The sequence below is a fragment of the Epargyreus clarus genome, unplaced genomic scaffold, assembly GCF_041222505.1.
Source record: "Epargyreus clarus isolate Ecla_fem2 unplaced genomic scaffold, WU_Ecla_fem_2.2 ptg000009l, whole genome shotgun sequence".
Classification (NCBI taxonomy): Eukaryota; Metazoa; Arthropoda; class Insecta; order Lepidoptera; family Hesperiidae; genus Epargyreus; species Epargyreus clarus.
The window spans coordinates 3,927,819-3,955,653 of NW_027332217.1; the positions used below are offsets into that span (position 1 = coordinate 3,927,819).

General features: G+C 34.6%; 1 protein-coding gene across 2 annotated transcripts in view; it reads right to left on the bottom strand.

Moving 5' to 3' along the window:
• LOC140744785 (uncharacterized) overlaps positions 1–27,835 on the bottom strand; it is a 95,477-nt gene that overhangs the window by 16,885 nt on the left and 50,757 nt on the right. The window contains exon 2 of one of the 2 annotated variants that reach the window (XM_073076444.1): positions 16,554–16,598. The exons of the other annotated variant lie outside the window; for it this stretch is intronic. The gene's annotated coding sequence lies outside the window, so the exon portion shown is untranslated. The remainder of the gene's footprint in view (positions 1–16,553; positions 16,599–27,835) is intronic. 2 annotated transcript variants of the gene reach the window in all.

A 27,835-nucleotide genomic window follows, 5' to 3' on the forward strand; every position in this document is an offset into this window, starting at 1 on the left:
TATAGAGCAGAGTTAATTATTGTTTTACGAATACCATTAATCGTGATCTCAATTGCACATTATGAAGTGGAAACAGTTTTTAAAAACAAGGAATTCAACGGCGTGAATAAAGAAAAGCAAACTAAGAACGGTTTTTTAACTTTTTGAAATTTCACTAGTCCTACAAAAACGAATCATATGTTATGTTAATATTCTTAAGTGCATTATAACTACATTCTAAAATATATCTGCGCAAAGATACAATAGTCACTGCCTATTTATTTATAGTTATTAAGGGAACCCTTAACATTTATTATTAGGTACACTTCAGAATTATTGTAATAACTATTTTTTTTTATTTTTGTACTAAAATTACCCAAAAGTTGGGTAACGCTGATCTAGTCTCACAGAAAGTAAACGCGAAGCGGGTAACGGTAAAAACGATCGCGGCTCGTGACAACGAAGGTCGACGACCTATCTCATTCTTGGTGTTTGCGGAAAAAATGATAATCGCGTATCACCATGTCCGCTAACCATTTACGTGTTTAGGTTTACCGTTACCCGAGATGTAGGACTGGGCTAAGGTTGGACAATCGCGACTTTTTAGGCAGCACTCACGTAATTTTTGTCATAAATATTATAAATTTGTCTTTTTTACAAGTTTATCTGGAACGAGCTGTGAAGCTACAGCTCTTCATACTCTTCTCAGAATCAGTATATTTATTTCAAGGTATCCTTTTTGCAATCACTATAATGTTTTTAATAGATAAAATAGCATGATTATATCAATGATAAATATTTTCTTTGATAAATTTATTTTTTTGCGTCCTCTTGGTATCCTAGATGCCAAATAATTATATGTATTTGTAATCCTCTCTATAAAGACACAAAAAACCCTCAGCTTTTTCTAAGATACACTTAAAATAATTATCTTAATAAATAAATTATCTTTATCTTTAAACCCTTGCAAGCAAAGACAAAAAAAAAACAATTGCAAACCATTCGTACAAGTCACAATTACCTATAAATTCATAAAATGGCAGTTATTTCAAATAAAAACGGATACTTAAATTCTATTTACGTTCACACATTACTCCCCCGACTACTTAAAGCATTATTTATGGCAATAGACCACATTAACGCATAAAGGTTCGATCGCAAACCCTTTTAATCTCAGCATCGTAAGTATTAACTGTTAATAAAGGTTTGATATCGGACAGTCCCATCGTATGTGGCTGTAAAGAGACCGTAATGATCCACTATCACATTACAAAAGCCATTGAGATTGTATCTCTTACGAGTCCTGCCGGCGACGTCGGCTCGTACTGTTATGGAGCATTTTATTGGACAGTGATTTTGAAAGTGTGTGCGTACACTTGTGGGGTTGCAAAGGGGTCGAGGGATCAAGATGCATCAGTCAAAAAACAATACATAATCCAAAAAATGTATCGTATTTGACTGATTCTAAATTTACTTATTAATCGTATTTGGTAACGCAATCGATGTTGAATTTGTTTAATTAAAGTGATTGAAAACGTCATCAATTACACTAAGATATATACTACTATATTACACTTTATGGGTGGTACCCCTTGTGGTTGTAATACAATGGTTTCATCGACACACTTACTTTTATAGCTGCTTTTATAATGCAGCTGTGTTCTGGTTTGAAGTAATAAAGACTTATGAGTAAGGCGACACTTTTTTTTTGTTTTTTTTTTTATTATATGAGAGTAGCAGACGAGCATGCAGTCCACCTGAAGGTAAGTGGCTACTGCCGCCCATGGACATCTATAATCAACCCCAGATAGTATTAAATATTCCTACCTGAGGTCGGCCACAGTTGCGCCGCTACCCCTGAGGACTCAGCTGGAACGCCTCGGAAAAGTCTATCTCCCTTACCACACCCTTCAAACCGGAACACAGCAGCGCCTAACACTGCTGTTATTAGGTAGAAATTGGTGTGGCGGTGGTGCCGCCGGAGTCGAACCACAAAGGGTTCTACCACCTTCGACACTCCAAATAAATCCTCAAGAATACCGACGCACCTGGGGCCAACAATAAAAACCAATACTATTTGGATTTGATTACTCGGGGTTTATTTTTTCTGATATACTTTTGTCTAGCAATGGGATAATATTGAGTACCAGTAAAGTTGTAACACGAAACTTTTAATTTTCATTTTAATCTTGCCATTTGAAACCGACCTCAGGTGTTACGTCTGCTTGAGGGAATAAAGAAACCTAATGTAAAAATACGAAATAACCTAAAAATACGAAAACGAAATGATGACTAGAATTCAAACTATAGGTATACATTTTTACAAAAGCAATTTTCAAATCTAAATTAAAATTAACGGCAATCTTCAATCTACATTTCAATGTTGAAAATGTACTCTTACAAGATATAACCACAATTCTGCGAAAGTAAACGACGTTCAGCTTTTAATAGCATTTCGAAATGGTCTCCAGCGCTAAGTTTATTAACCAAACATGAAAGTAATTAACGCCTACGACTTACTTCATAATTATTCATCTTACGTAAAATGACCTAAAATATAAGCGACAGATTCTCAAAGGTAACATAAATTGTAACTTAGGATTAAGAAGTTTTAGAAACACTGCCTAAAGTTCTCTATAATCTAAATTAATTAAATAAAGTTTTTCAAATAAAATATTACTCATACTGTTGGACGGACGGACAGCTTAATAACAGGTTACCTTTCGTCTACGGAACCCAAAATGCATACATATATTGCACTAGCAAACGTTTTGAAGGTGGTAGGAACCTTTTTAGTTTCACTTCGGAGGCACCACAACCACACCTTTTGCCTAATAATATCAGTGTTAAGCACTGCTGTATTACGTTTAGAAGGGAAACATACTAATCCGAGGTGTTCCAATTTACTCCATGATACTACATATGTGGCCGACATCAGGTAGTACTTACTTATCTGGGGCTTATACAGATGTCCATGGGCGGCATTAGTCTCTCTCCATGAAGTGGAGTGCATCCACACCGGCTACTTCTGTGTTTTAAAAACATAACTTACCGAAATAAAATGTTACACTAATGTAAGTTAAAGAATAAAATACGAGTATCAAAATCTTGTCCAAAACATTATCCTGTGTTCATAAAATTCAAGTCAACAGCTAGTTTTTGCGAAAATGTTTACAACTAGAAATGTGCATTACGTGTGTGTCGGATGTGAGTAAGTGAACTTTGTTTCTATTTTTCTAGAATTTAAGAGGATGACTCGTGCGGAATGCGAGAATTCCTTTTACTTAACGTTTGTTAGATAGTGACCGGTGGCGTGTAAACGTAAACAGTTTTAGGTTCGATTCCCGACAACTTTTTTATTTTATATTATGAAGTTTTTTTTTTCTATTTTAGTATTTATGCTTTTGTGTAAAGTAGAACGCTTTAGCAAAAATATTTTTGTTAGCGCATCAATGAAATAAATTGCACAAGTGAGGAACAGTTTTTTTTAACAAATTATTTTTGTTACTTTGTATTGCTTTTATAATTTAACCTAATGGATTGAATATGTCTGTTTTCTATAACTATAATCTTTACATGATATGTAGGTACAAATCCTTTAATACTAAAAGCCATGGAGTTTAACAAAAAACATGTTTCAAGTTGCTACATAAATTTTTAAATCATTCAATGTGCGGTTATTTCTCACCGAAACTCGTTTTTAGTACCCTTAGTATGAGTTCTAGCGGACTGTATCAGAACTGATTGGAAATGAAATGGAATTTCCGGATTTGGTGCTAGTTACACTAGCTGAAACCGAAACCGAATCTTCGGTCGGTCCCTATTATTAATTTATTTATATAAAAATCTGAAAATACCACTAAACATACTTAAGCCGTAGAGTACCATGTGGATGCGCAATAAGAATTTATTGACGGCGCAAGGCTCTTACGTCATAAAATTTTAAAAGTATCGCCGTGTGCATCGCGGTACTCTCCGCTCGTAACTAACTTTATACCTAGCTTATATGAGATTATCGTATGTGGAACACTTTTTAAGGTTCCGTAGCTACATAGCAAAAACGGAATGTGTAAGTATACGGCTGAATATCACAGACTTTTTACTTAGAGATTTATGTAAAAAATATAACAATACTACTAACAGATACTAACAGTAGTATGCAAGATGAGGTTATATGAAATAGTTAACAGACAACCAAGTAAATGTAAGTAAGCCCTGTGGCAGGTATGTACCCTTACCATGAGTTTTTACGTTTTGACAATTATGACAAATATGATTTCCTAGTTCTGACACAGTCCACTAGGGGTGCTAATTAGACTTTGTATGGGCAAATACGTAAACAAATACCAAAACAGTCATATTTGTCGAAACGTAAAAACTCCTGGTACGTATTCGTTTTGTACCCGAGGTCTGTGAAGTAAGCTTAATTTTAGTCAGAAATGTAACTAAAAGACCGCATTTTGCTTCAGGGCTCGTGACTATCCGGCATTACAGTAGAATCTCCAGAGAAAACTGGAAGATGCAAGACGATTTCTAAGCTAGGAGATGAATGCAACCTCGATCATTTTACATTTTATTTCTTAGTAAGTATAAAAAATAACCGCTTAAATTCTACTAATATTTAGAAATACCGTGAGTCAACCACAAATAGTTTTAATTTCGAGTACATTCTAGACTAAACTAAACTGTCATAAAACATGAAGATGGTAGAACCTTTTGTGGTTCGACTCCGGCGGCACCACCGCCACACATATTTCTGCCTATTAACAGTAGCGATAAACGCTACTGTGTTCTGGTTTGAAGGGTGTGGTAGGGGAGACGTCCTTTCTAGCTTAGTCCTCAGGGGTAGCGGCGCATCTGTGTCCGACCTCAGGTATGAATATCAAATCCTATCAGGGGATGATTACAGATGTCCATGGACGGTAGTAGCTACTTGCCATCAGGCTCGTCTATTACTGCTTTATTATTAAAAAAAAGCAACTTAACCGTATCTCAACAATAAACAGTACTACAATATTGTCATTGCAAACTGACACAGTTTCCCGCATATCACAGTAGGTTATTTACCATGCACGGCAATGACCTCTCGTTACCATACTCATTAGCAAAGAAAGCCTCCGAATCGTTAGTTGCTCGTACAACAATGACCGGAATTCCGATGGAAACTGTGACAACTCTATCAGATTTGTACTACATAAAGAATGACACGTTTATGAAAATAGACTTAAATAAATGCTGTTAAGTTTTAGTTGTAAAATAATGTATCTGTATAGTTGTTATAAATTTAAGTGTCTTTATTTCAAAATATGAAACTATAAAGACCCTAATAGATATGTGTACTACATAATGAATGACATGGTTATGAAAATGAAGGGTCTTGTAGGTTTGAAGGTGGTAAAACTTTGACATATACCTACCTGCAGTGACTCCTTCACACTTAGGGACATCTGCTGTATTACGTAAAATACATTCACCTATTTATATTAGGGAATTACATCTTAGCTGAAAGGTAGAACTAGTACAGTACCCTTACCATGAGTTTTTACGTTTTGACAAATATAATTGTTTTGGTATTTGTTTGCGTATTATAATATAAATAAAACCGGTTTTCAAATTTCAATGACAAAAATATCTTATTTTTCAAAGATGTAGTTATTTTAAAAGTCATTTAGTAGTCATTTTAAAATTTCAGTCATTTAGTAGTCATTTTAAAATTTATAAGTATTTTCCCCTAAGCTGCTTATACTCGTTTACGCAAAAAATAAAGCAAAACACAATATTTTGCTACTGGATATGACGTGAAACTCATCATAGTAATGAGACACGGACTTTAGCGCGATCCACGACTCATTAGCAGTTGGGATCACAAAGCTCTGTTAAATAACGAAATGCCCATATCACTGTATTCTAACTCTTGACACCAACATACCCAAATGTTGTTAATAAGGATTTTTTGCAAGAAACTCCTGATATAAAAAGGTTTCATGATATAAAATTATTGTCTTCTCATTTGCTTATTTAGTTTAAACATGTGTGTGAAAAATTATAAGAATTTCTTAATAAAAGCAGTTTTTCCAATGACACACAATATATGTGTATCGATTACACCCAGACCCTAAAACAAAACACGTGTAATAATTACGTTCATTCCAAATATTACGTAAATGTCTACAGAACTCATTGTCGTAATGATACACACGCTCTAACGAGCAGTAACGACTCATTAGTCCATTCTGGACCACAACGCACTCCAAATAACGAAATGCCCACATCGCTGTATTTTGACAACGATTCTCATGTCCCTAACATGCCTAAATGTTGTCATTATTATAAAATTTTCGCAAAAATAATCCTAGATGAACATGTATTTCCTGTAACTTATTTGGTTGTGAAATCAAACTCGTCTTGAAGGTCTTGAAGTCATGTAATAATATAGTCACATAAACGGTACAGAGTAACGATATAACAATTATACGTAAGTAAGTTCACACTAGTGATTAAAAGTATTATAACTACACAAGTATCTCCGTTATTCGACTGCTCTTGCTGAAGTCTCCGACCAGAATGTCGCTCTCTGTTAATTCGAGCGCCGCCAAGGTGTCGTCCCCACTTCACCTACCCGCATCTGTTTTTAAACTGTAGTATCAAATGAGTCACTTATTACTTTAATGTAACGTTATAAAAATGTGATATCGTTAATATCCAAGCTTCTTATTAACGACGATAACATTCGGCCGTCCTGCTCACACGTTCGTCCTCGATCGTGTATGGTCTGATGCAAGAGCTGCAAAAGAAAACCAGTTGTTTAATGCCTAAGTCCAGAAGAGTTACACATTTTCTTGTAATACCGACTCGCACGTAAGAGGCCCGAAATGTTTATCAAAAACATGGCTTTAACTATACGCATTTTCTTGCAATACCGACTCGCATGTAAAAGGCCCGAACTGTTGATCCAAACCAAGGCTTAAACTAGGTGATGTTCATATAGAATCACACTAGTTGTGTATTACCTAGGTTATAAATCTGCCCCAACAGTGTTCACCACGGATTTCTGTTGCAGGCATAGTTCATAAGGACTCTTTACATAAATGTCATATGCGCGACAGGTATTGAAGCGAATGCATTAGACCATTGTTAAATATTAAAAAACACGGTTATAACTAGGTGATGTTCATATAGGATCACTCTAGTCATGTATCACCGCAGTTTTTATACCTTGCTTACGATAACATTCGGCCAGTGCTCAACTCAAATTTACTCTAAAAATGCAATATTCACTTAATGTCTTCAAGGTACTCAATGCCTAATGCCTAACCTAACCCAACCATATGAATCACCAAGAGACACCCGCGAACATCACACTGCTCGAGGCATCTGCACTAATCCATTTTAACTCCAGATAAATAAAAATCAAACCACAAAGTTTCCTACACCTACAGTAATGACAACATCTAGCTGCCCACTTTATTTATGCCTGGATTCTAAGTCTAATAGTTAAATCTCCAACAACTATTGATTCGATAAAGTTACGCATCAGAATAACGACGTTTATCTTATTAGTGCATTTCGGAATGCTCAACAACCTGTTCAATAACTGTTATACTGATAGATAGATAGATCTATAGTTGGCCACTAAATGAATCTGTGAGACTCAAAATACTATTATAACATTATTTTATTACTACTTAGTACTTCTTTTAATTATTACAATGTTATTTTATACAAATAGTTGCCTTTCCAACGTACGTCTTTTATCAACTGATGAAGCAGTATCAAAATAATAATATATCGTTTATATTTGAAATGAATTATATCAAAGTTAAAGACTAAATAATGGTAAACCAAGAATTCCACACAATATAACACGTAATAAGTTGTATGAACCCATTTTTTTTTTACGTTATTTATCACAAATTCAAATTATTTCTTTCAAAGTAGGGCTACATAACCCACTTTTGAAAGTCAGAAAGAAATTTCATTACATTAAATTGAATTTATATTCAGTTATAATAATACATACTATTACATGAATTTCAAAATTTAATTAACAAAGCTTAACGGACCCATGCGTTCACGTCAGCGACATACTTGTCAATTGTGCAATAAGCTTAACTACTTAACTTTTTTTTTATTTCACCAAAAGTTTTAAATTAAGATTCCCATAAGGAAATTATGGTTTGGGCTATTTTATTGTAAAAGTTATGCATTATACTAAGAAAGATTTGCTAGACAAATATCAAATAATGTTATGGAAAGAATAAACACATTAAAATGGTCCGATAATCTAAACGGAGTTTAAACAGAGCTTGTCTTACATTGAGTTGCTTGGAAGCGGATTTTTTTTTCCGTAGTTATCAAACGGATAGTGTTATTGAATACATACTCGTAAACTACCTACCAAGAAAAATGACTTCAGAAACCGGCCATTATTTAACTATACTTATTTGTGTCTACAACTGATAAAAGATTTTTTTTTAAACACGCTTTTATTTTTGCCACGCTTTTATTAATTTGACCTGTATGTATGTAACGGAATATTTGAATTCGATTTTTACCTACTTTGAACGGTCGGATTTATTTAAAAACTTTGAAATACTTTGACATGACATGATTTTAATAATCTTGTCCAATTCTAATTTTGTCTCATCACGATCGTCAGATTTAAAACTATAACTGTTTTACATAACATGTGGCTCCTTATCAATCACAACCTAAAATTTCTATGACCTGAAAAAGGTCTATTAAAGTTGATCATGATTTTATACCAGCCAGCCAAACAAACAGTTAGTCAAACTATCTTATGATACACCTTATTACCGAACAATTCATATTCATTATATATATTTCAAACGCCTCGGCTTCACCTGACTTTTATATAGTTTGTAATAAAAATTATATTAGTGCGTAATATCTGTATAGATTATATTAATATAATATGTATCATTTACAACCAACACTCTCAAGGAGACGCTCGATGTTTCTATAGAGAAAACCTAGACATGACGCAATTGTGAACCGTATGAAATTTATATGAAAAGTAAATTATTGTATAAGAAAATCCCATCGAAATGTACCTATGGTTTTATTTGATTACATTATTAAACAACATTATTATTCATTTGGCTATGATATACATATAATAAGAATGATATCTTCACGTGTTTACATCGAATATATTTGAAAAAGAAAAAATTTTGTCTGTCGGTTTGTATGTTTGAAAATGCATTAAAACCAAAACTACGAAGTTGATGTCAAAAGTATACATTTTTTTTTAAAAACATTACATGACCAGGTAATGGAGAATTCCAAATTACCAACGTACTCCGTGATCTTGACAGAGGGCATTGTATAATTCAAATTATATTTTGAATCCACATGAACAAAGTCGCAGGCAAGACTCGTTTTAAAAATGCAATTCAAATTATATTTTGAATCCACATGAACAAAGTCGCAGGCAAGACTCGTTTTAAAAATGCAATTCAAATTATATTCTGAATCCACATGAACAAAGTCGCAGGCAAGACTCATTTTAAATATGGTATACAAAAGACTATCTAAATTTATGTAGGCTTCAGTGACCGTTTCTCACTTAATACGTATAATAACTTAATTGCTGTAACTTGTAAATAGAACTAAGCTCAAGTTATAAAAGCATCAATTTATTATTATTATTATTATTTTACTTATAATAATTTATTCTCAATCCCATACAAAGTGGATCCCGTTTATCATTTCGTAAGTGGCTCACATAATTGATAATATCGATAGTCTAAGCGCCTCAACGTTTAAGGTACAAACTTCATTTACCAGTATTTGATAGTGCCCAAATTTCAAACCAAAAGGACGTGTAATGTGTCAAATTCAAATTCAAATTTAAAGGTTTAAAATTACGAGATGTAAAGAAATATTAATACAAAACGAAACGTTGCATACTAAATTTAAAACAGACATTTAATATTTAAGACCGCTGCGCATAAGTTTCTCAGTTTTCTCATAGATCATTAACTAATGTGCATTTATACTTTATGGGAGTCAAAACACAGTAGTACACAGTACTGCGTGAGTTCGCCTAGAATTGATGGAAAGCTAAATTTGGCAACGTACGTATGCTTCTTTCATAACAATTACGTATCAAGTATATGAAATCAAAAGGAAACTTTCATTGATTTATAAAATGAAAATGTGAACAATGTAGATGTGAATTTTCAATGTATAAGTTTATTTTTAAATATAGTCAATTAATATCCAAAAAAAAAAACAATAAACCTTAAACTCATTTACCATTTCCCTCGTGGGTACACTCAGCCACTCAATACCGTGGTCGTGATACTTATTTGCAGGCAGTTAAATATGTACCACGTAGATATTATACATTTCTGTACAATTATGAATAATCACAATTTTGCAACTTAATAAACGTGTCACTTATATCAAGTAGGTATACTGTACTCTGTAACTGCGTTTGTTGCTACCGCATAGTCCCTTCCATACAATAATAACAAACGCATATACGTAAACCCAGTTTGAAACATTAAAAGTTATCAAAAATAAATTCAAATCTAACCTGTATGCAATTTCTGGCGTACATTAGCCTATATTAACAACCATTAGGTTCCCACGTCTATAAAGCCTGACATTTAAGATTAAAGATCCTTAAAATATTTTCATAAGTACGTGTATTTCTATATATTTCAAAGGTGTAACTTTAGAACAATTAGGATTTACTTTTTATACCACAGACTTTAACCAAATGGACAGATTTACCACAAGAACTGCCTTGCAAAATTACTTTTAGACACTTCTTCACAGAAAATGCACTTATTTTGAAGTAAACACCTCAGTATACAATGTTAACAAGTAATTTGATAAGAGTAAAGTTTGTTCACAAAATTTATGTATATCATTTTCAGAGGGTATTAACATTTCATTGAATTACTAGTCTCAATCTATCCATTTTCTTAATTCAAATGAGTTTGCCCTTACATCAACGACATTTATCTACCCCCATTTTTACTTATTCTACCAAGATGAATTCACATATGACAAAATAATGTTTTAACTCACGGTTTTTATTCCTGTGTCAAGTATGTTCGTACTTACGAATCGCCGTCCATGATTGTGAGCTGGTTCTTGTACACTTCTGATGAAATCAAACTCGTCTTGAAGGTCTTGAAGTCATGTAATAATATAGTCACATAAACGGTACAGAGTAACGATATAACAATTATACGTAAGTAAGTTCACACTAGTGATTAAAAGTATTATAACTACACAAGTATCTCCGTTATTCGACTGCTCTTGCTGAAGTCTCCGACCAGAATGTCGCTCTCTGTTAATTCGAGCGCCGCCAAGGTGTCGTCCCCACTTCACCTACCCGCATCTGTTTTTAAACTGTAGTATCAAATGAGTCACTTATTACTTTAATGTAACGTTATAAAAATGTGATATCGTTAATATCCAAGCTTCTTATTAACGACGATAACAGTTGTTTGTTTGTATGAATTAAATATGTATTTGTGTCTATAATAAAATATGCGTAATAATTACGTTCATTTCAAATATTATGTAGAGGTCTACAGAACTCATTGACGTAACTATGCACATGCTGTAACGAGCAGAAACGACTCATTAGTCCATTCGGGACCACAACACGCTCCAAATAACGAAATGCCCACATTGTTGTATTTTGACAATTCTCATGTCGCTTATATGCCTAAATGTTGTAATAATTACGGAATTTTCGCAAGAAATTCCTGATATAAAATAGATTTTCTGTAATTTATTTGGTTGTTTGTTTGTATGAAAATGTTATTTTTGTATGTATCTATAGTAAAATATGCGTAATAATGACCTTAATTACAAATATTATGTAGAGGTCTACAGAACTCATTGTCGTAATGATGCACACGCTCTAACGAGCTTAAAGCTCAGTAGTCCATTCGGGACTACAACGCGCTCCAAATAACGAAATGCCCACGTTGTTATATCATGTCCTAAACATGCTCAAATGTTGTCATTATTATGAAATTTTCGCAAAAATATCCTGATAGAACGTGTATTTCCTGTAACTTATTTGTTTGTTGGTTTGTATGAATTAAATATGTATATTTTGTGTCTATAATAAAATATGCGTAATAATTACGTTCATTTCAAATATTATGTAGAGGTCTACAGAACTCATTTTCGTAATGATGCACATGCTGTAACGAGCAGAAACGACTCATTAGTCCATTCTGGACCACAACACGTTTCAAATAACGAAATGCCCACATCGCTGTATTTTGAGAACAAATTTGGTAACGCTATTATTGTTCTTGTCTGGATTTAGAACTTAAACAATTTTCGGATATTATAAATATTTCGTGTATTACAAAATATAAGAAGTTTCATTATTTTTTGTTAATTTTCTCGTAACTGCTAAATGTAATGTTGCGTGTTTATAACACCCAGAACTAGGACAACAAAACAAAACAGAATAATTATGTTCAACACCAAATAATACGTGGTCTACGGAACTCATTATAGTAATGAGTGAGTACGCTGTAACGAGCAGTAACGCGATCCACGGCTCATTAGTGCACTCCGGACCACAAAACGTGGTCCAAATAACGAAAACCATATCGTTATATTTTGCCAACGATATTCGTATCATCGGTATCGCTTATATGTTGACCAAGATTATTTCCCAACTAATTCCTGATATGACAGATACTTCACATTTAAAGAAAACGAAATTTAATTGAATCTGGTTAATTCTAGTAACAAGCTGTGTTTTCTGTGGATTTAGGATACCCAGAATTAGAAAAGAACAGAACATAATTGTGTAAAATATGTCAAATACCAAATAATACGTGGTAAAGGCTCTACTGAACTCGTTATAGTAATGAGGCACACGCTTTAACAAGCAGTAATGCGATCCATGGCTCATTAGTTCACTCCGGACCACAAAATGTTGTCCAAATAACAAAAACCATATCGTTATGTTTTGACAACAATATTCGTATAACCGATATTGTTGTTGTCGTGACTTAGGAAATTTCGCAACAAATTCCCAATTATTATAGGCATTATTTGAACTTGTGTTTTTAACGAATAATACGTCGTACCTATACTGTAAATATATAATGCATAAAGTTAAATAAAATGAAATAAGTAACGAATGTAAATAAATATACTGTAATACATATGGAATATGGATTATATTACACAGTTATTCTCTTTGTTGCATATATCTATAACACTCAAATGCGGCACAGTGTAAAACCATTTAATTTAAATTTAAGTAATAATTACGTCTAAAACATACAAAATGGCCATATTAGTTGACAACAATTTCAGTGTCAGTAAAATCGGCGTTATAGTGTTAAATAATTGTGGAACAAATTCCCGATATTGACAACATCCGCTCCGGGTGATGTCAAAGGCTATACTGGTTTAACACGGAGGGTTGCAGGTTCAATCCCCGTTCAAGATCAGATCTAAACGATTAATATTTCCGTCGGTGTGGATGTTTCTGTATCCGTATATGTATGTATTTATATTTACAGTACAGGAAAGTAACTCATACTTTGACCAGAAAGTGTTTCATAGAAGATTTTTGGTAAGTCAGTTTACTGAATTCGGCGTTAACATATTTATCTGACTAACTCAAAAAAAAACGATAGTGTTTTATATCACAACCGAAAACGCAAATTAACTAAATAAAATATACTTTAAGGCATTTAACTTACTCCTATACTCGTACTACAGATATCCGTGGTACAATATTATTGGAAATTTTCTAAAGAGGTACAGGAGATTCTCGCGATAGTAAGACATGACCTGTCGGCACGCCGCTCCTGCAGGTCAATCAAATTACAGTGCGGCAACCGATAACCGTCCTTCCTATAGGTATATACTAAGATAGGTTGTATTCTGATAGGTACTAGATATATTTAACGTTTTTTAGAAAGCATATTTCTTGTGTCTTAAAATCCTTATATTTTCTGGATTGTGACAAAGACGAATATACAAACACTCAAACTCAGAGAATTCGTAAAATATCTGTCTGGCTGGGAATCGAACCCAGAACCCATTGTGTATCATACCGGTATGGTGACTACTCTACCACGGAGGTCGTCAAAGAATACTATTTAAGAACACTCATTAAAAACAGTAATTGCAAAAAAGACCTCATAATCAATTTGGAAAATATTCATGCTATTTTTCCTTCTTCAGGCTCTTAATATGATGTATACAGTTGGTATTAAAATAGTAGAGATGATGAAAGATATCGAATACTGGTTATTAGATAGAAAACAATAACAAAATATCTCACGAAAGTACGTCAGCATTGCCACCCTTGGAGGTCAATCAAATTACGACCCTGTCTCGCGACCCCTTCCTTTCCAAAAATAGCAAACCATCCCCTTTCCTGTTACGCTACTCGAATACTTCGGAATTTAAATCTACTCTTTAGATTTGATGGATAAAACAGATTTAAAATATTACACTCCTTACGCCTGTTTGGTATATTCAATTTAAGATCATCGTTCACATTTTACTGACCCACTGCTGGGCACGGGTCTTCTCTTAGAATGAGAAGAGTCCTAGGCCATGGTCTTTCGCGCTAACCAAGTGCGTATTTGTGACTTTACACACCTTTGATAATATTTTTGAAGCTTCCTTCACGGTGTCTTTCGTCACCACATTTAACAATACATATTTAGATATTTTCTATTACAGACATTACTTTGACAAATCAGAAGCCTGGGATTCGAACCTCGGACCTCTGATAAGAGACGAGTTACAACTACTAGGCTATAACTGTTTATAATTAAGTATTCGTATTATCAAATTAAGATCAGGTAATAATCAATATTAAGCAATATGGCGTCATGCAATATGGCTGCCTAACTTTGACATTAACAAATATAATATGGCTTCAGGTAGAATGTAGCTACAAATTCTACGTAATATCGCGTACAGGCGAACTACCTCTGAGAGGTAAATTGGACAGCATGACTGCGTTGCCACAGAATATATAATATCCAGCTCACCAGTAATCCTACACCTTCAGAGAACACAAGAAAAGCATAATAGATGGGCTAGGGCTTTCCTGTAACATTATTATTGGATGTCTCACAGCATATAAAATGAACAATAACTTTATTGTTTTAGAATAGTCATTGATTGGGGTTAAAAAATACCACCTTAATCCCACATTTTCTGATACTTCCGAAGCTTTAGGAAAGCAAAAGCTGACCGGACCCTTTAGTCTTTTGGGGAATTTATAGAGAAACTTATAAAGGTTCGCAAATTAAAAAAATAGAGTGGTCGTAAAACCTGTCGTGGTTAGCGTCTGGAGGCACCACCGCCACAGCTATTTATATCTACTAACAGTTTTAAGCGCTGCTATGCTAAATTGAAGAGTGTAGCAAGGGACCTATCTAAAGAGTTTCATCTTAGTTCTCAATGGTAGCAACGTATCTGTGGACAAGTTCTTTTTTTATAATATAGGAGTAGCAGACGAGCATGCAGTCCACCTGATGATAAGTGGCTACTGCCGCCGATAGACATCTGTAATCAACCCCAGATAGGATTAGATATTCCTACCTGAGGTCGGACACAGATGCGCCGCTACCCCTGAGGACTAGCTGAAACGCCTCGGAAAAGTCTGTCTCCCTTACCACACCCTTCAAGCCGGAATACAGCAGCGCCTAACACTGTCGTTATTAGGCAGAAATAGGTGTGGCGGTGGTGCCGCCGGAGTCGAACTACAAAGGGTTCTACCACCTTCAAGTTCATCTAAGACCCTGATATACTCTGATATCTGGGATTGATTACAATCAATACCTGTTTGTTGCATTTAATATACGATTACTCTTGAAGACTCTTTAATCTTGAGAAAAATATTCATCGATCTTGCTAAATATATGAAAAATGTATCAAGCATACTGTAGAGATATACTATGTGAATGTGAGTACATCCGAGCATATTTTAGTAACGCATTCACATTCAGATTTCTCTCGAGGCTTGCAGAATAAAATATTTCGTTTACGGATTCTCAGGTACTTTTGTGCATAATATGAATCCCAAATCGTACCAATGTTGACTATGCATGACAAATACCCATGAAGGCAATTTTTCTAGAACGTCTCGTTTAAGAAAATCTACCGCATTACCTCAAATTTAGAGGTAGAACCCTTTACGGTTCCACTCCGGCGGCACCACCGCCACATTCTACCTAATAACAGCAGTCTTGAGCGCTGCTTTGTTCTGGTTTGAAGAGTGTAGTAAGGAAGACATACTTTTCTTAAGCAGCTTAGTACTCAGGGGCAGCGGCGTATCTATGGCCGATCTCAGGTAGGAATATCAAAGCCTATGTGAGGTTGATTACAGATGTCCATGGCGGTAGCCATCAGGATTTCATGCTCGTCTTCTATTCCTATATTATAAAAAAGTCTAAAAAAAACATTTTCCCATATAGCATGCGAAACATCAATCATACAATTCAAATTCAAAAATGAAAAATGCATTGATGATATTTGCGCAACAACTGTTAATTACCACGCGTGACATAAAAATAACAAACCTGTTATGTTTTGTATATTTGATTTTTATGGCGTTTGAGCTTTATCTGAAACAAGAAAAAAATACCTTTAATATTGGAAAACGATATTTGAACACAATACTTATATTTTTTATATTTTGATTTACAGATAGCTATTGCTTACGTAAATTATTTTTACTTCTTCTGTTACATTGTTCTTTCTCTCTGTACCTTCTTGTCTGACCTGTTACAAATTTAATATAACTTTTCGTTATACTTCTTAAATGTTTAAGTACCTACATATAACAATATTTTTTGATATATAGATTATTACAATATTTACTTTTTTGGTATGCCCATGTTTAAAAAGTACAACATTTTAGAACTAATAATTTAAATGTAATAAGATATCGTCAACATATATTAATACTAGTTTTTGCCCTCGGCTTCGCCCGCGTTAATAAACATAACATACTAACATACATAAAACTGAAAATTCGTACCTTCAACTTTGCTAAAGATCATCACTTGATCAAATGCATAGTTTACGATTCAATCCTTACTAATATCAATTAAAATAATCGATGTTTTGGGTCCAAAAGATCGATTCTGCGATTAATTGATCTTAGATCGCCATCCCTAGTTTCCGTGGGATTTCCGGGATAAAAACTATCCTATGTCCTTTCTCAGGTCTCAGACTATCTTAGTACAAAATTTCATTAAAATCGGTTCAGTGGTTTAAGCGTGAAGAAAAGACAACCAGACAGACAGAGAGACAGAGTTACTTTCGAATTTATAATATTAGTAAGGAGTAAGGATAAGGATAAGGATTTTAGCAGAACAATCAACTTTTCTTAATTCAAATCGCATTGCGAAATTCATTTACTAAGAAACAACAACATGAAATTTACTTCACTACCTTACACGAACCATGTATACATTGTTCGACAAATTGAAATTTGCTGCACACAATACAATGTATAGTTTACTGCGCAACTTCAAAAGCTATTGCAAATTACGTAGCAGAAAGTGCCGAGAGATGAAATGCCGCTTTCCCGTCATATCTTTATTATTGAGGCTTAGGTTGGATTAAAGTCATATAATCGTTTTTAAAGGCAAATCATTTAATGAAGAATGCAAAAGAAATTTGTTTTTTTTTTCTATTCAAACATGTGTTTAGTTGTATGAAAGAGAGAATAATAAAGTGCATGTTTGCGTGTTCCTATGTGTGTGTGTAAAGGTCTGTTTAGGCGACACTTGATACTTTATATTCTTAATATTCTATTGCATTATATTCTTAATATTTAGGTTTTTTAAGCTTTATTCATTGGCATATTAATACATCTTATTCAAATCATTTTAAATCTAATTTATCTTTAATTTGTGGTGATAATGGTATTTAAACTTTTATTTGCGATTTAATTAGGTCTACAAAATTACCTACTTCCTAAAGTATATTTAAGTAGAAAGCAGATTATATTTTATCGAATGATTCTATCATGTTGTGACGATATTGAGTGCCTACTTCCGGAACGATAGATCATTTTGATCAGACCAAGATATGTTCCACAGATAGCTGCTAATAGGCGATCGATATCAATAATATACTATTGTATCAGTAATTAAACTTGGGTAATCATCTCTATTTAATCTTAGTGCAAGTCTTTCGTTATCTGATCAAATTAGACAATAACTTTGTTGTTAAACAAATTATCTCGAACCAAATGTGTACAGGAGAGAGTTGCAAAAGTAATTATTTTTATAAATAAATAATATGTTTCTTTTTAAAATTGATAATCAAACATTTGTAGTCACTGCCCTTGGAAATATGAGATCTACTACAAATAGATTTGCGAAATCTACCTGTTGGCGATGCAGGCTGCTGGTTTTATATATTTTTACCTTTTTATACTATTTTTGTATTTTTTAAAGAAATATATTGGATGTCACTTCTGACTACTAAGACATAATAGAACGTTTTTTGTTTGTCCGACTTCCTAAATTAGTTAATAAACCTCGATATAGTTCAATAAGGCCTTTGCCTTAAGCATCGCATGCGAGCCTCCGGAGCCTTACACTACCTAAAGCATTGCTACGTTTAGAACTAAGTCGGGACGTCAAATGTAATTGTTACGTCCTACAAATAAAAACTAGAATACAGCAGCGTCTAACTCTGTTTTTATAAAATAGAAATAGATATGGCGATAGGTATTGTCAAACTACGCAGAGTTTTACGACCTTTAAACCTGAAATAACAATTGTGTCCATGACTTAGATATGTCTTTTACCTTTTTAGGGGGAAACCTTCAAAAGGTACCCGACGACGTGGGAGCGACGCCGGGTTATGTGGGATTTTTACCGCACTAAAACACCCCCGGTGGCCGTCCTCGGCGCTTGGTGGAGAACTCCGGGATCTCCGATGTAACACAACCGGAAGATATGTCTTTTACCTAACTTTAAGTTTTTAATTTATATATCCGATGCTATTAATACCAATATTATTATATCATTTCCGATGCTATGCTACAATTAAAAAAAAATCACGATTTACCGTATTCCTATATAAAATTCATTGTTTTAATTAATTACATGTCTGTCTTAGAAGAGTCTTGAAAACTGCTTAACTGATTTACGGAAAGTTTCCCAGGGAAGTATTTTTATCGCTGAGGGGCACGAGATAAAGTTTAAGTCGAGAGGAACTTATCCGTAATGAAAATTGAAGAAACATTCTTCATTTATCATTTACAGTTTACCTCAATTGTAACGACCTGCGTGATAGAGTCACGATACCGGTCTGACACATAGAGAGCTCCAGGTTCGATCCCCGGTCAGACAGATATCTTAATGATGAATTTAGATTTATGTTCTGAGTCTGGGTGTTTGTGTATTCGTCTATATGTGTCCATAGCACCCACGACACAGGGAATCCTAGTGTGGTGGCTTTAAATGTTTAAAGCGTCTATTTTTCTTCTTTAGTTATACGATTATTCAAAGTCTCTCGCTTTATCATACTTAAAGATAAATAAAATGAATCATTTTACTTTATCTAAGCGAAGCTTGAACATGAAATTCCACTTTCATTTGTGCCATTCATTCAGGTTTTTGCGACAGATCTAATCGTTTTTGTCATTAGAAATGAAACCGCAGATTGACTGACAGTCTTGCTTTATTTTATCTGACCGTGAACTGACGGCTTTAAATTCTTGCACAAAATAATGTATTATTCCTAAGAACCACATTTATATAGAATGAGCTATATGTACCATATATACACACAAACACAAGGGCGAACACTCAGACCAGGAACAAAATCTAAATTAATTATTTATTTTAAAATCTGACTGGTCATTTTCAGCAGCAAGACTATTCCCTCACATACATATGAACAGCCAAATCAAGATTTTATTTTAAGCTTATAATATCGCCATATCGCCATATTTATTTGCATTATAATAATTATAATGCCCCACGGCGCCTCGAAACAATCAAGCTACCTCGAAGCAGGCGATTGGCAAAGCTTCTTAAACTATTTAAGGTTTAATAACGAAATACGGCTCAAGTTGAGGAATGGATTTCACGAACTGTGTAATTTTCCCTTCTAGCTTTAATTGAGTAATAAAGATTGTTTCAGGATGAATCTGTAAGTAATCTGGGTAGGTGACAGTCAACTTTGATTTCAAAGTATTTAGATTATGATAGACATTTTCCAATATAATTTAAAGTTGTCAGAAGTGTGGTAGTGCGGTAGGGAAACCACGTTAACGCCTATACCAGCTTTGTATGTTTGAAAGTGTCAGAAACGTGTGTGATTGTACGGCAGAGAAACTACGTTTAAACCTATACCGGCGTTATAACTAAAGTATTAAGCGCTAAATTCTACTTTGAAGCAAAGTCAGAGACGCTCACACGAATCGTCCTAGGTTAGACGTTAAGAGAAGTCCATAATTAACTTCAAGTAAGGCTCCAAACTTATTTGCGATCAATTACAGAGATCCATCGTCTACACTCACTTATCATCAACCCATTACTGTCCCACTGCTGGGCACGGGTCTCCTCTCATAATGAGAAGGATTAGGTCATAGTCCATCGCGCTCGCCAAGTGCGTATTGGTAGACTTCACATAACTTCGAGTTTTTTTTTTATAAATGTCTCAGGTATGCAAGTTTCCCCACGATGTTTTCCTTCACCGTTTAGCAAGTGATAATTAATTTCTAATACGCACATAACTTTAAAAAATCAGAGGTGCGTGACTGGGATTTGAACCTCGGACCCCTCGATCGAGAAGGCCGAGTTTGTTAACCACTAGGCTATCACTCACATTTCACATATCATTCACTTCTTAACATCAGATCAATTGCATACTCGTTTGCTAGTTCAAGTTCATACAATATCATGCTCATTACAAACGTAAGACTTAGAACAATCTAAGTACGTGCCAGGAAATCCAAGGTACAATTTATACAAGTTATTATACGAGCGACATTAAAATATCATCAACTGTAACCCAACATCCAGATATTTCTTGCTACAAGACACTAAAGTTACGAACTGAAGTTAGGACAACAAAAACGCCGTGAGGGTCTCAAACAAACAAAACTATAGAATCCACGCCAAGCCATGCCCGAAGCCCATTAGGAGCGTAGACGGAACCCATTCCGCTTAGGGTTGTCACGACCATAAATTATAAAATCATTATCATTTCTATTCTACTACTCGGCACGGATCTCCCTTTAAAGTGTATATAGTTTAGGCAATTGTATAGTAGATTTCAAACACCTTTGAACTGTTTTAACGAAATCTTAAGCATGTAGGTTTCCTCTGGTCGATCCTCTGGTTCCTTGCAAGCGATAATTAATTTATATTTAATAAAATTAAATTATTTATTTTACAGTTTAATTATAAATAAACCACCTGTTAAAATAGCAATATTTATTTGTTAGTAATTATATTTTTCACTTAGTTATTGACTATTGGGTTTTAAAAGTACCTGCACACTAATAACACTATTTTGTAAGGTATTCTAGCCACGGAATTGAAACTGTGAAAGAAACTTAATCTTTTCTTAAGAATATTTCTTTATTTAAATTATTTATTACCGTGCTTGTTTTACTGCTGATAAACTCATCCACAACTTGTCCGACAGATTAAACACGCCGTCTATTAAGTAAATTGTTGATAGGCTATCGGGCAGTTTATCGGCAAGTGGTGAGACCGGTCGTTTATGAATAATCACTTATTTTAATCTCTACTCAGTTATTAATCAAACACTCTATCACAAACACCGATAAACACCGTATTCTACTTAGCAAAGTTGAATGGGCTAAACTTTTACAATCTGTAGTATTATAGAAAAAGTGTGGAGACTTCTTAATGATTTATGGTCATTGCGGTATCAGGAAATCAATCATTCCAAAATCGTTTTACAGTTGTACTTGAAGCGTATGAAGTATGAACACAGTTTACAGTCTTAACTGAAGTGGCTCATAGGCTACCTTTAGACTAAATTAAAACGCCTCGTATAATGTCTCTGTGCTACATCTTTCAAAAGATAACACAGTAATACTTTTAAGAGGAATGGTTGAATGAATGAATTCACACATACGATACTGTATGTATTATCTTATTTTGTTTTGAAATTTAAGGAACCACTCTGCCCCTATTGGGAATGGCCTGTAATGGTAGTTGTAGATGACGTTTTTATAACTATGCTGTTGTATGGTTAAAGAATTAGATAATAATGAAGCTTCTCCACAAACTTGTTCTTAAATTTAATTGTTAATATTTGACTCTATAATTAGTCTAAAAAGTCAAATATCCGGTTCAAACCGGCTCCGCGACACCCCTAATCCTTCGTCCTAACAGTCCATTGTATGCGACGTACGTTCGTCAGTTAAGTTCACGCCGACAGGGCTCGCTAATGACCTCTTTGTCAGTCATCTGTCTGACCACCTTCAGTAACTGCGTCAGGTAACATAAACATAACTAAGGACCTTGCATATGGAAGTATTTTTATAATTGAGGGATCATAAGCAATCCATAATGACAACTGCTTTTGCCACAACATTATTTGTTACAATTTAAATTAAGAAGTTTTCTAAAAAATATTTCATTTTTCTTTGATTTTGTTTACCATAAATTGTAACGTTTATAGTTATATAAATATCCGGTTCAAACCGGCTACATGCCAGCCCTAATCCTTCGTCCTAACAGTCCATTGTATGCGACGTACGTTCGTCAGTTAAGTTCACGCTCCGACAGGGTCCGCTAATGATCTCTTTGTCAGTCATCTGTCTGACCGCTGTCAGTAACTGCGTCAGGTAACGTGAGCATAACTCAGGACCTTGCATATGGAAGCCGTTTTATAATTGAGGGTTCGTAAGACACTCGATAATGAAGACCGTTTATAATAAATACTCGTATAATAAGAAGGTGATAAAACCATTTGTGGTTCGACTCCAGCGGCACCACCACCACACCTACTTTTTCGAGGCGTTCCAGGTTAGTCCTCAGGGGTAGCGGCACGGACGACCTCAGGAAGGAATATATAATCCTATCTGGGCTTCATTACGGGTACATAGGTGGTAGTAGCCACTTACCATCAGGTGGACTGCATGCTCGTCTGCTACTCCTATATTTTAAAAACCTTTAGTTGCATACAATTATTCTTTACAATTTAAATATAGAAGATTTTAAAAAAATATGCTTCAAAATTAGCTCTCTTTTAAAGCTAGCAATGTATTTGTGAACTTGTTTCTTTTCGCAAGTGAATGTGACTTGCTATTAATTGTTACGTTTATAGTGCGGCGACACCACAACATCTATTTGTGGCTTATAATAATAGTATTAAATGCTACTGTGATCTAGTTTTCAAGTTTCTAGTAAGGCAGAGACATTTATACACGGCGTTCAAACTTATCTTTGAGGGTAGCAAAGGTGTATCTCTTACTTAGATACGAGAGACTTCAATCTTATTTGATGGTTTACATGTGTCTATGGGCAGACATGGCTAACTTAAATTTTACAAAAAAAGAAATAAAACAAATCTGTTAGTCTTATTGCTATAAATAAAGATAGGGGTAGCAATGGTAGACTATCGCTTACTTAGATAGATACGAGACACTTTTAATTGGTGTTAATAACATGTGGCCATGGCCAACCGTAATAGGAATTAGAAATTAATTATCACTTGCTTAAACGGTGAAGGAAAACATCGTGAGGAATACCTGAGAGATTTATAAAAAAAAAATCTTAAAGGTATGTGAAGTCTAACAATACGCACTTGGCCAGCGCGGTAGACTATGGCCTAATTCTTTTCATTCTGAGAGGAGACCCGTCCCCAGCAGTGGGACAATAATGGGGTGCTGATGATGATGGACAACCGTGACCACTCGCCAACTGTAACTAGAATTTTCCAAAAAAGGAAAAATATAGATTTGTCAGCCTTATCGTTATAAATAGAAAACTCACAGTCCACATTCCACTTTTACACTTAACTAGTAAGTTGTACGAGTACATACCATAGTTCTCCAACGCGATTCCCTTAAGGTTTAACTATCTGAGCCTTCAAACTACGTTTCTAATCTATCCTTACGACGATATATTAAAAACGTGATCTCTCTCCGGTCGGAGTAGGCCACGATGTTCACTCAGCGATTTCACTTCCTCTTACTGTAATTTAACAGGAATATACGATCGGATAAAGAGAACACCTACTTTCTTTAGCTCCCTATGTACTTCTGCTTCGTACTTTATTTAATGGGATCAAAACATTAAATATTTTTGAAGGTGGTAGAACCCTCTGGGTTTCGACTCCGGAGGCCGCCGCCACACCTATTCTGCCTTATAACAGCAGTGTTAAGCGCTGCTGTGTTCTAGTTTTAAGGGTGTGGTAAAGGAGATATACTTTTCCGGCACGTTAGAGCTTAGTCCTTAGTGGTAGCAGCGCGTTTGTGAGATCTCACTTGTCTAGTCTCATCTGAAGGTATCAGTACGAATCTAATCTTACCTGGAATTAATTATAAATCTCCATGCATGCTCGTCTGCTACTCTCATATTATAAAAAAGTTGACAGTTTTTATATCAAAATTATTGAAGACCACAAAAACTTTTATTTTTCTGTCCACAGTTCTTACAGAATCTCTGCATTTTACAATTAGTCAAGAGCTAAGCCTCTTATGGCTTAAGTACCTTTACAAAGTTGAAGCTTCGCTTTGAACAATTGGACGTTAAGTTAGACTTAAACCGACGTTTGAATAGGGATGGCGATTCTTTTCGAAAAAAACGATTCTTGAATCGATTCGAATCGAAGAGTAATAAATCGATTCACGATAAAATCGAGGCCCAAAGAATCGACTCTCAAAAAATCGATCTTCGATCTTTTCAGCTAAAAAAGCGAAGAATCGAAAAAAAAGGTCATCAGGACCAAACAAGCACTGAAATACGTATCCGTCAGCAAAAATGACTAACACATTCAACCAACTTCGCAAAGCTTCACTAAATCGATTACAGGAGATCGATTATAAAATCGATTTTTTTGGCCCAAAAGATCGATTCTTCTATTAGTCGATCTCAGATCGCCATCCCTACGTTTGAAGTGGCCCAATAAAGTCGGTTCACCGTAAAAGCGTTTCAACTAGCCATTGAAATACTTTCTTATGGGCTTTGCCTTACAGATGCACGCAATTTATCTATAACATTTATGAACTGGAACAATGGTATCTGATATGGCGAATGAAACCCATTTGAAACCTGTGGCAATAAAAAAATTGCTGTCAAAAACTTTACAACAAAAATGTTCGCTAAACAGGGACGTTAGTTTTACTCGTTATTAAAAATATACATACTTAAGATTTGGTAAAAAAAGAAATTCAATATTCAGCCGTTTAAGTTATTTTTGATTGCTTCAATAACGAAACCTAATTGTCAAATAACCAAATCGTTTGATAATTTTCTAGCATTATGAAAATTTCGCACAATGTCCTTATCTCTTCCTTCAATTACAACTATTATTTATAAACAAAATAATTTATAATTTTAGTGATGGATCAGTTAAATTCAGAGCTTTGAAGAGACTCAGTTCAACAAATCTATCCCAAGACCCAGACATTAAGCATTTGAATTAAACAAAGTACACTTCGCACAGTCATAGAAGATAGGTATTGTTCTACTAATGAATCGATATTGTATCGAAGTGTCGACAAAACAATGGCCCAGGTCAACAAATAAATTGGAATGAGTGTTGAAAGTTGTTTTGTTCGTCTTCCGACGTCCGACGACATCATTCCGGTATTTTATGTTAGCTGTCACATGTACAGTCAGCACCAAAAGTAGAGGAACATATTACGGTTCCAATATCTATATACCCAAGCGTTCATAATAACTGAATACAACTAGCACCATTAGATAAACGTCGTAAAGTTTCAAAAGTAGATGAACACTACAGAGTCAAAAGTAGCTGTACAATGACATATTATATTAGTGGGGTTAGCATTATTTAATATAGGAGTAGCAGACGAGCATGCAGTCCACCTGATGAGAAGTGTTTACTGTTGTCCATGGACATCTGTAAACAATCCCAGATAGTATTAGATATTCCTACCTGAGGTCGGCCATAGATGCGGCGCTACTCTTGAGGTCTAAGCTGAAATTCCTCGGAAAAATGTCAAATCAAATCAAATCAAATCATTTTTACACATATTGGTGTTCAGCTTCATCTAATTTGGACCCTTTATGATGTTCATCTAATTATGATACGAGTGGCTACTGCCAACCATAGACATCTGTAATCCATCCCTGATAAGAAGCAGCGCTTAACACTGGTGTTATTAGGCAATAGATGACGGTGGTGCCGCCAGAGTCTAGCTAAACAGTCGAGAAATGTAAGTGATGAATTTAATTCCAGTTCTGGGGTATCTATGTACTCTTATATATGTTTCTAATGCATTAACGCCACGGGGTATAATAATGTGCAGATTTAAACGAAATGAACATCATTTTCATTTTGCCCGCGGGATACGAGTTACCTTTTAATAGTTAATTAAAACCGTTATTAAATAGCATCAATCATACTATTCGTTCTTTTCAGGCTTTTATTTCGTAAGCTTGAATGAAACTATTTTGATAAAGAAATGTTTTGGGTCGCTTAGAAAAACAATCTACTTTAATCATTAATTATTATTCAACGAATTTTACGTAAAGATTGAACTTTATTATTATGAAGTGCGTAGTAAAAAATATCAAAAGATACGAGTTTAACATATCCATTTAATTCTAAACATTTATCTGCTTTCAATTGTAGACTTTTATATGAAAGACTATCCATCAATAGATATTTTCTCTATAAAAACTGCATATCAAAACAATTTATATCTAGCGAACTCCCGCGAGCTCTATCAATGCCTTTGAAATTTTACAGAAGCACTCAGCGTTAGTTAGAGCAGTGATAGCCTAGTGGTTAAGAAACTCGGCCTCTCGATCGAAGGGTCCGAGGTTCAAATCCCAGGCACGCTCTGATTTTTACAAAAATTATGTGCGTATTAGAAATAAATTATCACTTGCTAAACGGTGAAGGAAAACATCGTGAGGAAACCTGCATATCTAAAAGATTTATAAAAAAAATCTCCAAAATACGCACTTGGCCAGCACGGGGCACTATGGCCTAATCCTTCTCATTATAAGAGGAGACCCGTGCCCAGCAGTGGGACAATAATGGGTTGACGATGATGATGATGACTCAACGTTAAACTACTATTAAAACTATAATGACAAATTCTCAATGAAGCATTTTCTTTCTTTCCGCGTCGTTTCAAGTAAAAGATAAAATACAGCGATTGCAGACGGCTTAAACATACAAAAGACAGTGGAACTACTAAGAGGGAGGATTAAAATTCATACTTTCCTGTTTAAATTACCTTCTCAACTGAAAAGTTACCCGCCTTTGGCTAAGCGGTATTGAATACGAATAATGTTCCGTTTGCATAATGAAAATTCAAAGCCTTAATTATTATTTTATCTTTTGGAACGAATCTTTAAGGAAACTTGGTCTGCAAGCAAACTCTGTTTACCCCTTTTTATCTAATAATTGCAAACGAACTTGCAGTAAACTTTACGTTAAATGGCTTTTGAAAAATGGTTAAATAGACACACCGCACAGCATAGTAACCACGCATATTTCTAATGTGGAGCAGTTTTGTGGTTCGATGGGTTTGGATGTCTGATTTACATATGAGGCAAAAATCAGCCTCATATGTAACATGGTTCAGGAGTGGCAACGCCTGTGATAGGCTTCAAGAAGTACCAGTTTTATATGGAGTTGGTCACAGATA